This window comes from Bubalus bubalis, chromosome 3 (genome assembly GCF_019923935.1).
Source record: "Bubalus bubalis isolate 160015118507 breed Murrah chromosome 3, NDDB_SH_1, whole genome shotgun sequence".
Taxonomy (NCBI): Eukaryota; Metazoa; Chordata; class Mammalia; order Artiodactyla; family Bovidae; genus Bubalus; species Bubalus bubalis.
Genome location: NC_059159.1, coordinates 91847969 through 91860934, shown reverse-complemented (window position 1 = coordinate 91860934; position 12966 = coordinate 91847969). Strand labels below are relative to the sequence as shown.

The 12966-nt window shown below is 42.1% G+C and overlaps 1 long non-coding RNA gene across 1 annotated transcript; it reads right to left on the bottom strand.

Moving 5' to 3' along the window:
* Nucleotides 1-6808: 6808 nt before the first annotated feature.
* On the bottom strand, nt 6809-10994 carry LOC123332410. The gene is made up of 4 exons (XR_006549202.1): nt 10580-10994; nt 10409-10474; nt 9211-9350; nt 6809-6835 (listed from the first exon to the last, which is right to left on the bottom strand). It is a non-coding gene; the product is annotated as an uncharacterized LOC123332410 (long non-coding RNA).
* Nucleotides 10995-12966: the final 1972 nt, after the last annotated feature.

Genomic DNA, 12966 nt, shown 5'->3' with positions numbered 1-12966 from the left:
TCTGTACACAGTTTATGATCAACAATGATTTGTGGAATGGAACTGATTGAGCTATCTAGCCCTTATGATGATTTCAGCCCATCTTGTGAAAGGGGGAGCTATAGCTCACAAAACCTAGAAAAGCCTATCTCCCCATCACCATAGTCTGATTCTATCAGAGGAATAAAAACAACCACAGAAAATCAGCTGTACAGAGATAGTACTGGTGCATTTTACGCTAGAACAATAGCTTTCAAACGTCTTTGCCCACAGCTAACAATAACAAAAACATGCATATGTAGATACAGATAATTAAAATAAATATTCATACTTCTTTTGTTAACCTGTGATACACTCTGGTACTTTCTATTCTATTTCAATTTTTAAAGAATAATTATCATAGCTTACCAAATTATTTCACAATTGCAGTTTGTAACACAATTCAGTAGAGGAAGATCAGAAGTGTCTACCAGGACTTCCCTGTTGGCTCAGTGGTAAAGAATCCACCTGCCAATGCAGGAGACACAGGTTCAATCCCTGTTCTGGGAAGCTCCCGCATGCCATGGAGCAACTGAGCCCAGCGCCATAACTATTGAGCCTTGCTCTAGAGCCCAGGCTGAGCCTACCTGCTGCAAATGCTGAAGCCCATGTGACCTAGAACCTGTGATCTGCAGCACGAGAAGCCACCAGAAAGAGAAGCCTGCAATCATAACTAGACAGAAGCCCCTGCTCACCCCAACTAGAGAAAAGCCTGAGCAGCAACAAAGACCCAGCACAGTAATAAATAAATAAGATATTTATATATATTTTTTAAAAGTGGCTACCAGTTGCATTGCAGTCTTGGAGGCTCTCAGCTTCCGTACCTCTCAGGGACTAGGGAGAACTTCCTTGACCTTCCACTGCTCCTTCCCACATGAGCAAGTCTGTGGAGGTTGCCTCCACCCTGTGTGGTCCCAATGCTGTGCCCTTGTTTCCTCAGACCACAGACTCAGAAACCAGTTGGTAATCTGTACTAACGTTGTAATCTGGTTTGTGCCTCAAAGCAGTCCAATGAAAGTCTTTAATTGTTAAATGCAAAATTTGTGTAATAAGCATGGATGACAACTTAAAATCAGCTGAAATGATGAAAACCTTAGGGAAGAGGTATAAATTTTACATCAAAACCTCAAATTCAGCTAATTAGTTCACTCTAGAGATCAGAGCAACTCAGAAATATGAGATCCAAGCTTTATTAGATACCAAGTGTCAGTGTCCATCACAAGTGGACAAAGGCCTTGGTACCCTTCACTGGGTTCCGGGAATTGCCTCTCTCTTAGAAGCTCTAGCAACTATTCTCTGAGATTCATAAGCAATCAACCTCTCTTCTCATTTTCAGAAACTAGAGCTCCAAATTATGGCATTTCTGATGAAGGCTGCAAATGAGGCAATTCTTGATGAAATAGAAGGGGAAGTGGTAAACACTCATAATGATACAAGGTCTCCTTCACAAACACCTCAAACCTTGCTCTTTTGCCACTAGATAGAGCTCTGTGGTGGTGATTCAGTCACCAAGTTGTGTCTGACTCTGTGCAACCCCATGGACTATAGCCCACAAGGCTCCTCTGTCCATGCAATTCTCCAGGCAAAAATACTGGAATGGGCTGCCATTTTCTTCTCCAGGGGATCTTCCCAACCCAGGGGTTGAACCCTGGTCTCCTAAAGCAGGAAGATTCTTTACTGACTGAGCCACAAGAGAAGTCCAGATAAAGCTCTAAAGTGATGCAAAAGAAGAAGTCATCACTTTGCCATTGTGATACAGTGAATCTTCTTCTGGGGATAAAGCTTTAAGATAAATATAAAAGCCAAAAAAAATGTTTAATAAAAGCTACCCTAACAAAAGGCAAGAATCCAACTAAACCCACATGTTTTCTTTTACTCATAGCCTGGTGGGCTGACGTCTATGGGGTCGCAGAGTCAGACACGACTGAAATGATGCAGCAGCAGCAGCAGCTAAACAGTTATTCTGTCCCAGATACCATATTAAAAGCTTTTTAAGCATCATCTCATTTACGTCTCCTAATTCTATAAGGTTGATCTCACTTTCCAGATGAAGAAGATTAGATACAGCAAATGTAAATAGTTTGTCCTTGGAATAGGTGATTTGTCCCAAACACCCATTATCCTCTTCTTGTTTTAGAAATAAACATCCAAATATAGCTGGGCACATAGTCACCTGACTAAAGCCAACACTCCCAACTCCTTTGCACGGCTACTGTCTTCACTCGGATTGCTTTAGCAAAATACCACGGACTGATTGGTTTAAACCACAGACATTTCTTTCTCATGGTTCTGGAAACTAAGAAGTCCAAGATCAAGGTGCTCACTGACTCTGTGGCTGCCGAGAGCCCTCTTCCTGGCTTGCAGACTGCTGAATTGTATCCTCACAGAAAAAGAGAAAAAACAAGCTCTCTGGTCTCTTCTTTTTTAAGAGTGCTAATTCCATCATGAGAATCCCATCTTCATGACCTCATCAAACCTAATTAATTCCCAAAGAAATTAACCTGATTAACTAATTAATGAGAATTAACCTCACTAACTGCCATTGGGAGTTATGGCTTAACAAACGAATTTTGGATGGATATAAACATAGCACAACAGCCATACCATTCAATCTTGGACAACAGGCTCTGAGTGAAAGTGACATGTGTAATTTCTAGGTCGTTCCCTTAAAAGGGACACCTCCCACACACACTTCTCTTCTTTTCTTCCCACTGGCTGGGATACAGATTTGACCTTGGGAGCTGAAGCAATCATCTTTCACCACAAAACAGAAGCTGTGTGCTGACCATGGTAGGACAAGAAACCAGATGCTATGAAGTTGTCACATCAACTCTAAAGCATGGACTCTGTTACGTGAGAGAGCTAGAAGCTTCTCTCCGAGTGAAGCCACTGTACTTTGTCCTCCACTTCCACAGCAGTACCTATGTCATAAGTAATTCATTATCCAGGTCACAGTCTCAGTAAATAACAGTTTGTTATCTGAACCCAAACCTGAGAATTTAAAGCTCATTTTCTTACAGACCATATGGTAGCGCCTGCAAAAAACAAAAGGGGAAAGTGTACCAGAAGGAGTTCAAACTTGCACCTGGAGAAGGTTCTAAATGCAAACTCAGTTTAGCTCTTTGATGCCTGCAACAAGCCTGAACGACCACACACTGAAAGGTCAGGCTTCTGGATCTTGAAAGAAAACCCCAATAAACAGCTGGGAGGGGGGAAGGCTTTCCACCAACCTTGACTATGCAAGCACTAGTTTTGACCACTGAAGATAAGATAGTTTTGACAGTTGGACTGAGGTTTGCTATAGAAAGCAATCATCATAAACAATCCATAGAGATAACACAGTGTCAGTGACACTTCCCAGCTGAAGTCGCATGTGGTAGAGCAAAGGTACTTTGGTTGTGGCCTCTGCTTACCCCACTCAACAAAAGTGTTTCTAACAGCCAATCCCAGTAGCAGCCTGGAACTTTAAACTGAAGAGCTGTCCATCCAAACCATATGCTTTGAAAGAATCAGGGCTTCCCTGCCTCAAGGACATAACTGAGCAAGCCACCTTCCTCCTCAGCAGGAAGCCTTGCTTTTCATCACATAGCTGATTCGGGGACAGTCATCTGATTTAGCCAAAACAAACAAAAACTGAATCATCTGCTTTTAGACTTGAAAGACTCTCAAATCCAGCAACTATCAAATCTTCCCATGTTTTTATACCAATGTCTCTTCCTGCACCCACATCTCCTCCCCACCATTTTGTAACCTAGAAACTCTGTGAGGAAGCACGTATATGCAAATATGGGCGTTATGAAGAAATGGTATACATTTCTTTAGTTTCTGTGAACCTGAAGGAATCACTCAAACTAGTTATTCCCCAAATGTCAGGACTTGGGGCCACGTCTCAGAGCCAAGCAACAAGGCTTCCAAACAAAGTCAGCCCAGCTGCTCGTCCCTGCGGAAGAACATGCTGAGGACACTTTCCAGCCTGCCTGCGGGCAGCAGCAGAAACCCAACACTCCAGAGAAAGTCCCAATTCCCTGTAAACAAAGAAAGGAAGAACTGTTTATTGCAGCCACTGAAGTCTTTTAATATCAGGCTCCAAGTATGTCAAGCACACCAAACAAATTTAGCTTCACCACCTGTTCCGGAAAAGAAACACTCATGCCAAAATCCCCCCAAAAGTGCATAGATATTCTCAGTGTGCATTAGCTGGGAGTCTTTTCAAATATGTTCTATATTAGAGTTTGTAAACTGGGCACTTGACGTACACCACATGGCTGCTGTGTAAGACACGTGAAGTTTTTGTTCTGAGCCTCGAAAAAAATCACACTCCTTTGCTCCACAGTTTTTAGACATTTGACAAAATGCTAAGAAGTACTAAGAAAGCAACGTACCCTGGGTGCGACCCTGAGTTGGGATCACAGGGGAAAAAAGGCAGGGCTATATTCTTACTGGAGGGAAAAGATACAAACTTGAAAAATTCCATCATTCAAGAGATGTGCTGGGAGTGTGGTTAATTGTCCAAAGCGTGGGCTAGATGGTAACTGATAAAACAGATGTGTATGTAAGTGCCAAGAGGTATAAAATGTCACACAGTGGGCAATTAATAGGAAAAGTAATGCCTTCATTAAACCATTAATATAAGTGTCCAACTGGGAGAATACATTTGCAACCAATAAGGGTTTAATTTCCAAAATGTGCAAACAGTTCATACAACTCAATAACAAAAAATCAAACAACCTTATCAAAAAAATGGGCAGAAGACCTAAATAGAATCTATCCGAAGAAGAGATACAGATGGCCAATAGGCACATGAGAAGATGTTCCACATCACTAATTATCAGGAAGATACAAATCAAAAGTACAGTGAATGGCTTCCACCAAAAAGTCTATAAATAATAAAAGCCAGAGAGGGTATGGAAGAAAAGGGAATCCTCCTATACTGTTGGTGGGAATGTTAATTGGTACAGCTACTATGAAGAGCAGTATGGAAGTCTCTTAAACTTAAAATAGAATTACCATATGGTCCAACAATCTTACTCATGGGAATATCAGGAAAAACTCTAATTTGAAAAGATACATGCCCCCCCAATGTTCATAGCAACACTAGTTACAAAAGCCAAGACATGGTAGCAACCTAAGTGTCCCAAACAGATGAATGAATAAAAAAGCACGTGGTACATGTGTACAATGAAATATTACTCAGCCAGAAAAAAAGAATGAAATAATGCCATTTGCAGCAACATGGATGGACCTAGAGATTATAATACTATAAATCAGACAGAGAAAGCAAATATCATATATGTCACTTACATGTGGAATCCAAAATATGATACAAATGAACTTATTTAAAAATAGAAGCAGACTCATCTACATAAAAAACAAACTTATGGCTTCCCTCATAGCTCAGTTGGTAGAGAATCCGCCTGCAATGCAGGAGACCCCGGTTTGACTCCTGAGTTGGGAAGATCCCTTGGAGAAGGGAAAGGCTACCCAGTCTAGTGTTCTGGCCTGGAGAATTCCATTGACTGTATAGTACATGGGGTCACAAAGAGTTGGACATGACTGAGCAACTTTCACTTTCAAAGGGAAAGAGGGGCAGTAGGGGAGGAGAAATTAGTAGTTTAGGATTAACAGATACACACACACACACACACACACACATATATATAAAATAAACAATAAGGCCCTACTGTGTAGCACAGAGAACTGTATTCAATATCTTATAATAAACTCTAATGGAAAAGAATATATATATAGGTGTGTATGCGTGTGTTTAACTGAATCACTTGGTTATACACCAGAAATGAACACAACATTGTAAATCAGCTATACTTCAATTTTAAAAACAAACATAATAAATAAAAAATAAAAGGGTCCAAGAAAAAAGCTAGGGTAAACACCAAAATACAGTTCCACTCAACATTTACTTCCAAGCAGCTTCTGGTCTATGGGTTCTGATAAAGTGAGATAATGTCTGTAAAGTGTTTAGAAAAATGCCAGGCACCTGCTGAAACTTTCAACACACTTGTTTTAAACTGATATATAGCTGGGGCTTCTAAGGTGACTCAGAGGTAAAGGATCTGCCTGCCTACGTGGGAGACCACCAGTTCTATCCCTGGATCAAGAAGATTTATTTGCAGGGCAGCAATGGAGAAACAGACATAGAGAACAGACTTATGGACATGGGGAGAGGGGAGGAGAGGGTGAGATGTTTAGAGAGAGTAACATGGAAACTTACATTGCTGCTGCTGCTAAGTCGCCTCAGTCGTGTCCAACTCTGTGTAACCCCATAGACGGCGGCCTAGCAGGCTGCCCCGTGTCTGGGATTCTCCAGGCAAGAACACTGGAGTGGGTTGCCATTTCCTTCTCCAAAGTATGAAAGTGAAAAGTGAAAGTGAAGGCGCTCAGTCGTGTCCGACTCCATGCGACCCCATAGACGGCAGCCCACCAGGCTCCCCGTCCATGGGATTTTCCAGGCAAGAGTACTGGAGTGGGGTGCCATTGCCTTCTCTGGAAACTTACATTACCATATGTAAAATAGATGGCCAACTGGAATTTGCTGTATGGCTCAGGAAAATCAAACAGGGGCTCTGTATCAACCTAGAGGGGTGAGATGGAGAGGGAGATGGGAGGGAGGTTTAAGAGGGAGGGGATATATGTATACCTATGGCTGATTCATGTTGAGGTTTGACAGAAAACAACAAAATTCTGTAAAGCAATTATTCTTCAATTAAAAAATAAATAAATTTAAAAGAAGATCCCTTGGAGAAGGAAATAGCAATTCACTGCAGTATTCTTACCTGGGAAATCCCACGAACGGAGGAGCCTGGCAGGGACATGGGGCAAAAGAGTCAGAACAACTTAGGAACTCAATAACAACAAATAATTGATTTATAACATTGTACTAGTTTCAGATGGTTAATGTATTTGTTGTTCAGAGGAAACTGTGCTCCTGTGCACTTGTTCCAACCACGAACCTACTGAACTCCTGTCCTTCCTTTAAAACCCAACTCAAAACTCCTCTTGGAAGCCTTCTTTGACCACCATTACCCCCCCACCCCACATCAGCCACCCTGCTGGTGACCCCACTGCACAGTCTTACACACACACAGCTCCTCCCATGGATTCAGGAGTAATTTAAAGGTAAGGCGCTTGGAATCTTCAACTGCACATCTAACATCTAATGTGAAGCTTGCCTGGTGAATGAGTGAGCTGAAAGTGCTAGGAGGAAAGAAGTCTCATGGAAGCACCTGAATGAGCCCCAACCTCATCAGCCTGTGGACACACCCAAGGTCTCATCAGCACCAACATAGTCATCCTTTGGTATCAATGGGGGAAACGGATCCAGGACCCCCTCACATACCAAACTCTGCAGGGTGCTCAAGTCCTTTATATAAAATGGCATACTCTTTGCATATAAACTATACACCTCCTCCGCATACCCAAAATCATCTCTAGATTACTTAGAATATCTCCTACAGGGGGAATAAATAGTTGCTGGCATCTGCTAAGCTCAAGTTTTGCTTTTTTAACCTTTCTAGAGCTTTTTTTTTTCCCCCTTAATATTTTCCATCCCCAGTTGCCTGAATTCCAGAACGCTGGACCTGCATATAAGGAGGGCAAGAGGGCCTGCGGTACCGCAGTGTGGAGGGCAAAATGCCTAGCCACATCGCTCAAACAGAATCTAGTCCTTTGCAAAGTTCCTTGCAATTCTTTCTGCTGTTCTCCAGACAGCATCTCCCGTGTACTCGCGAGTCAGCTCCCGCTAGCACTTCTCTTCCACTTAGGTCATTCGGAGCCCACGCCTCCCTGCGTGACAGCGTAGTTATTTTGAGGGGCTGCAAACAGCCCCTCCGGCTCCGCGCCTGTCCCCGCGGGGCTGCTCCAGCTCTCAATCTGTCTGCATGGAAACAGAGGATCTCTGGAGCCCTGAGAAGGCAAGGCAGGCTCCCTTTCCACCACATGGTCAAGGATTGGGGCTGAGGAGGGCACAGGCTAAAGGGCCACGTGAACAGGGCTTCTCAGATCACGTGAACGGGGCCTCTTAGATCACCACACAGCAGCCATTTCTTCGCTTTCTCCTGGGGTGCTAATGGGAAGTCAGAGTAGTAGAGCTGGGGTGGGTATTAAAGGAAGGATAGGAGTTCGGTAGGTTCGTGGTTGGAACAAGAACGCAGGAGCATAGTTTTTGTCTCAACAACAAGCAGCCCTGAATCCCTAAGCTGCTTGCCCAGTCTAAATTGGGACGCCAGTCCTCTTGGTCCTCTCTGAGTGACCTTCCCTCCAGGGTCACAGTGCCCTGGAGACATAGTGCCCACAGCATACCAGCTGTCCAACGACTAGCCTGTGAAAATGTTGAGACCTAACACGGATCAAAAAAGTCTTTATTTATCCCCAGATACTTTTTCAACCCTGCAAAAATTAAAATGACTATTCCACTAAAATGTTTACTACATATAACATTACACCAATTCAAATACTATTTCCATATAAAGACATTTATCGTAGAATATAGGTGAGTTTTCACTTATTAAAATGATATGTGGTGGGTTCTCCAAAAATAAGAGCTCTGACACACTCTATATAACATAGATAACTAATAAGAACTACTGTACAATACAGGGGGCTTCCCTGGTGGCTTAGATGGTAAAGAATCCACCTGCAATGCGGGAAACCAGAGTTTGATCCCTGGGTCAGGAAGATCCCTGGAGAAGGAAATGGCAACCCACTCCAGTATTCTTGCCTGGAGAAGCCCGTGGACACAGGAGCCTGGCAGGCTACAGTTCATGGGGTTACAAAAGAATCCGAAAAAAATGAGCAACTAAGTATGCACACACACACCCATAGTAGAGGGAACTGTACTTAGTACTCAGTAATGACCTATACGGGAAAAGAATCTTTAAAAAGAGTGGGTGCGTGTATATGTATAACTGAGTCACTTTGCTACACAGCTGAAACTAACACAGCACTGTCAGTCAACCATACTCCAATCTTTTTTTTTTAAAGTAAGAGCTCCAAGAGCCTCTGAAGGTCAAATCTATCTATCTGAAGGTCAAAATGGGCATCCTTTCCTACCATCTGGTTCCTCTGACCATCTCCTTCCTCCTCAGTCAGCCAGGCTTGTCTAAAATAACTGAAACTCAATTGTAGGTATACTTCAATCCTTTTCCACTGGGGAAAAAAAATCTGTTACAGAAATACCTGGATATATACAAAAGAATGCAGCTAGCAGAAGAGGCTTCCTCACTTGGATAAGTAACCGAAGATGATCTTTGATGGCACCAGCAGCTTTACTGAGACTTCATCAACCACAGGGAATCAGCTTCACAAGCCTGCTCCTCCTGAAGAAAAAAAATAAGATTTTACAGTGGTTTCCTTTCCAGGTGGGCTGGCAATTTAGCAGACACAGCCAGGCTAAAATCCTACATAGTGAGCAGCATTTTTATTTTAATCCATGTATATGAAACAAATTAAAGTTCTTAAATTTTTTTCCCCTTCACATCACTGAAAAAGTGAAAAAAAATTTTTTTTTTCTCCCTCTTTCTGCTGAGAAAGAACTGTAAGCATGTAGAAGCAAATGAAGAACACTGTGTAACCAGGGAAATGGATTCAGAGTTAAACAATTTCATCCTTTGTTCTTCATGTACAGTCATACCTGAGCAGCTACTTCTCAGAGAGCCAAAATCCAGCCTCTTCTACCTAGAACTCATCAATGCCTCCTTTCTATCTGACCTCACTGCGAGTCTTCCCCAAGAAATTCTCCTCTATCGTGGTCTCATCTCCTTGTTTTCTTCGCCTTCACTCAACCCATCCCCGACTCCCTTCTCACCTGCTAAGCCTCACACTCCTGCAGGAGCACAGGTGAAGGGCGAGCCTGCTCACACAGGCCTTCAGTCTCACTAAAAACGCTAACAACCTTCCCTTCTCCAAAATTCCATAACAGAGCTTTACCCTACAAGTTCATCCCTGCATAAATTTATGCTTTGTCTTATTATCTAAAAATTATTTCTATTTATGTGGCATTTCACTAATAAAATCCCCAGCTTCCCTGAAGGACAGGCTTGTGACTCACGCAATGTTTCTCTCTAGCACTTAGTAAACATTCAGTGCCTGTTATCTTAATTTGCTTTGAAACGTTAGGTCTAACGTGGGAAATGTCATCTTGGCTCTTTATATGCTCACCAAATGGAATTTCGTAACTTCATATGGAGAGATTTAGGCGGGTGAGGTTGTGACAGAGCAGTATAGTGGCATCTTTTCATCAGGGTCAATTTGCCACATTTGCTTTAAAATAACTACCATTGCCATTTTGACTAATTCATTTCTTGGAACCACAGAGAACTATACCAATGTGTGGGCTCATATACAAGCACATCTTTGCGTTTTCCAATGAGCAAACCTTGTTTTCCTTTTTGTTCTCCGTGTCAATATTGACGAATAAACTCCCAGCATTCAATTCAATGTACTCCAAAAAAAAACAGAGAGAGAAGAGCATTTTAAAATTTATCACTAGTATGAAAAGGTAATACATAGGGGAAAAAAATGTATCATTTTACCGATTTTAACATACCTTTGTAGGAATCAGTGTGTGTCAGTGGCTCAGTCTTGTCCAACTCTCTGAGACCTCATGGACTGCAGCCTACCAGGCCCTTCCGTCCAAAGAATTCTCCAGGCAAGAACACTGGAGTGGGCTGCCATTTCTTTCTCCATTGTAGGAATTAATAGTCTCTTGAGAAACTTGGATGAGCACTTGCCATGTTGAGACACTAAGGAGCAGGCTGTCACAGAAGATCATGAAACTGCTCTGGGGAAACTCAAAAAGGAATTTGTTGTTTTAGAATGAGCAGGAGGAGGGCAGGAGAGAAAGAAAGGGAGAGAGGCGAACCAGGAGAATAACTTACGACAAAGCTCTTTTTCCCCCTTTTCCATAAGGAGTGAACCAAAAGACGACCCCAAACTGAGGAACCCAGGCTTCCCTGGTGGCTCCGTGGTAAAGAATCCTCCCGCCAGTGCAGGAGACGTGGGTTTGATCCCTGATCTGGGAAGATCCCACAAGCCATGGAGCAACCGAGCCCGGGCACCACAACCACTGAGCCTGCGCTCTAGCGCCTGGAACCGCAGCTACTGAAGCCCACGTGCCCCAGAGCCTGTGCTCTGCACTAAGAGAAGCCACCGCAGTGAGAAGCCCAAGCACCACAACTAGCCCCCACTTGCCACACTAGAGAAAAGCCTGCACAGCAATGAAGACCCAGACAGCCAAAAAGAAAAGGTTAAAAACAAAGGAGGAACCCAAAAGGATTTTGGAGGATTTATTACAGACTTTTAGTGTGTTTACTATATGAAATATGATCCCAAGTCCATGTCACCCAAATCTTCTACCAAACTGTTCAATTAATTCTCTGCAGAACTCGAGCTTTAGAAAACTCAGTCTCTACACAATTCAACCTTTTCTCAATTGGCTCTCTACCCAAATCAAACTCTACTCAGATCAAAATTTCCCAACTCTGTCTCCACTCAGTTAAAACCCTTCTCCATTCAATACCTGAATCAGCTCAAACTCAGTCTCATTCAAACTCTATTCAAATAACTCTCTTCAACTGAGTTCACTAAAATAAATTCTGCTTACAGGTGCTTTGTATGAGAGCAGTTTGGGGAATTTGAAGAGATCTGCATTTCACATCTAGATGGTAGCAGCATAGGTTAAAGAAAAACACGAATGCACTTGTCGGAGAAGATCATCAGAATGTGAGTTCCTTGTGAATTTGCTGGATAGATTTCTACAGGCAATGGTTTTAAAGTATTCAAGTAACCTTGTTAGACATTAAAGGAAAAAGGGCTCTCAGTTGAGGTGAGATTTACACATATTTCTTAAGTCTTTGAATATGCCTATGTGGACCACATGGAAGAAGGGAAAATCCTTAAAGCCAAGAATAGTAGTATAGAAGATTAAAAAAAATTAAGATTGACTACTAATTCTAATCAAAATTAGAACTGAGATTCACTAACCAATTAATGAAAGTTCCGGACTGAGAGAACAGAGAAAGAAAGGGAAAGAAATACTAAAGAAATAAAATTGAAGAATTTTCCAAAACTGAAGGACAGGGGTCCTCATGCTAAAAAAAAAACCCCCACAAGTGAACATAAAATAAATTATTTAAAACCCACATAAAAACACATTGCCATGAAATTTTAGAATACCAAAGATGACCAAAATTCTAAGGGATTATACAGATTTCATGACAACAATAATAATTCACTTACAAAGAAAATGGGAGTTGGAATAGCATCTGATTTCTAAACAGATTATTAAAACTAGATTATCTTGCTAAGAGAATAGAATTTTCTCACCAAAGGAAAAAACAGGTAAATAGATGACATGATAGATGTGATAATTAACTCAATAGGGAGAAATCCAGTCACAATATATACATATATCAAATCATCCCTTTATGCATTTTAAATATCTTACAATTTTATTTGTTAATTATACCTCAATTACACTGGGATTCCCCTGTGGCTTAGTGGTAAAGAATCCACCTGCAGGAGATGTGGGTTCGATTCCTGGGTCAGGAAGATCCCCTGGAGGAGGAAATAGCAACCCAGTCCAGTATTCTTGCCTGGAGAATCTCATGGACATTGGAGCCTGGCAGACTAGAGTCCATAGGGTTGCAAAGAGTCAGACATAACTAAAGCGACTGAGCACAGCACCTCAATAAAGCTGGAGAGGAAAAAAATAGATTATAAAAAACAATAAACAAGGCCTTCAAAATCCTGGCAGGTGGGGACATAATTCTAAATTAAGTCAAACTATCAGGAGACATGGTTCAATCCCTGGGTTGGGAAGATCCCTTCAAGGAGGGCGTAGCAACCCACTCCAGTATTCTCACCTGGGAAATCCCATGGACAGAGGAGCCTAGCAGGCTACAGCCCATGGGATTGCAAAAGAGTTGGACACAG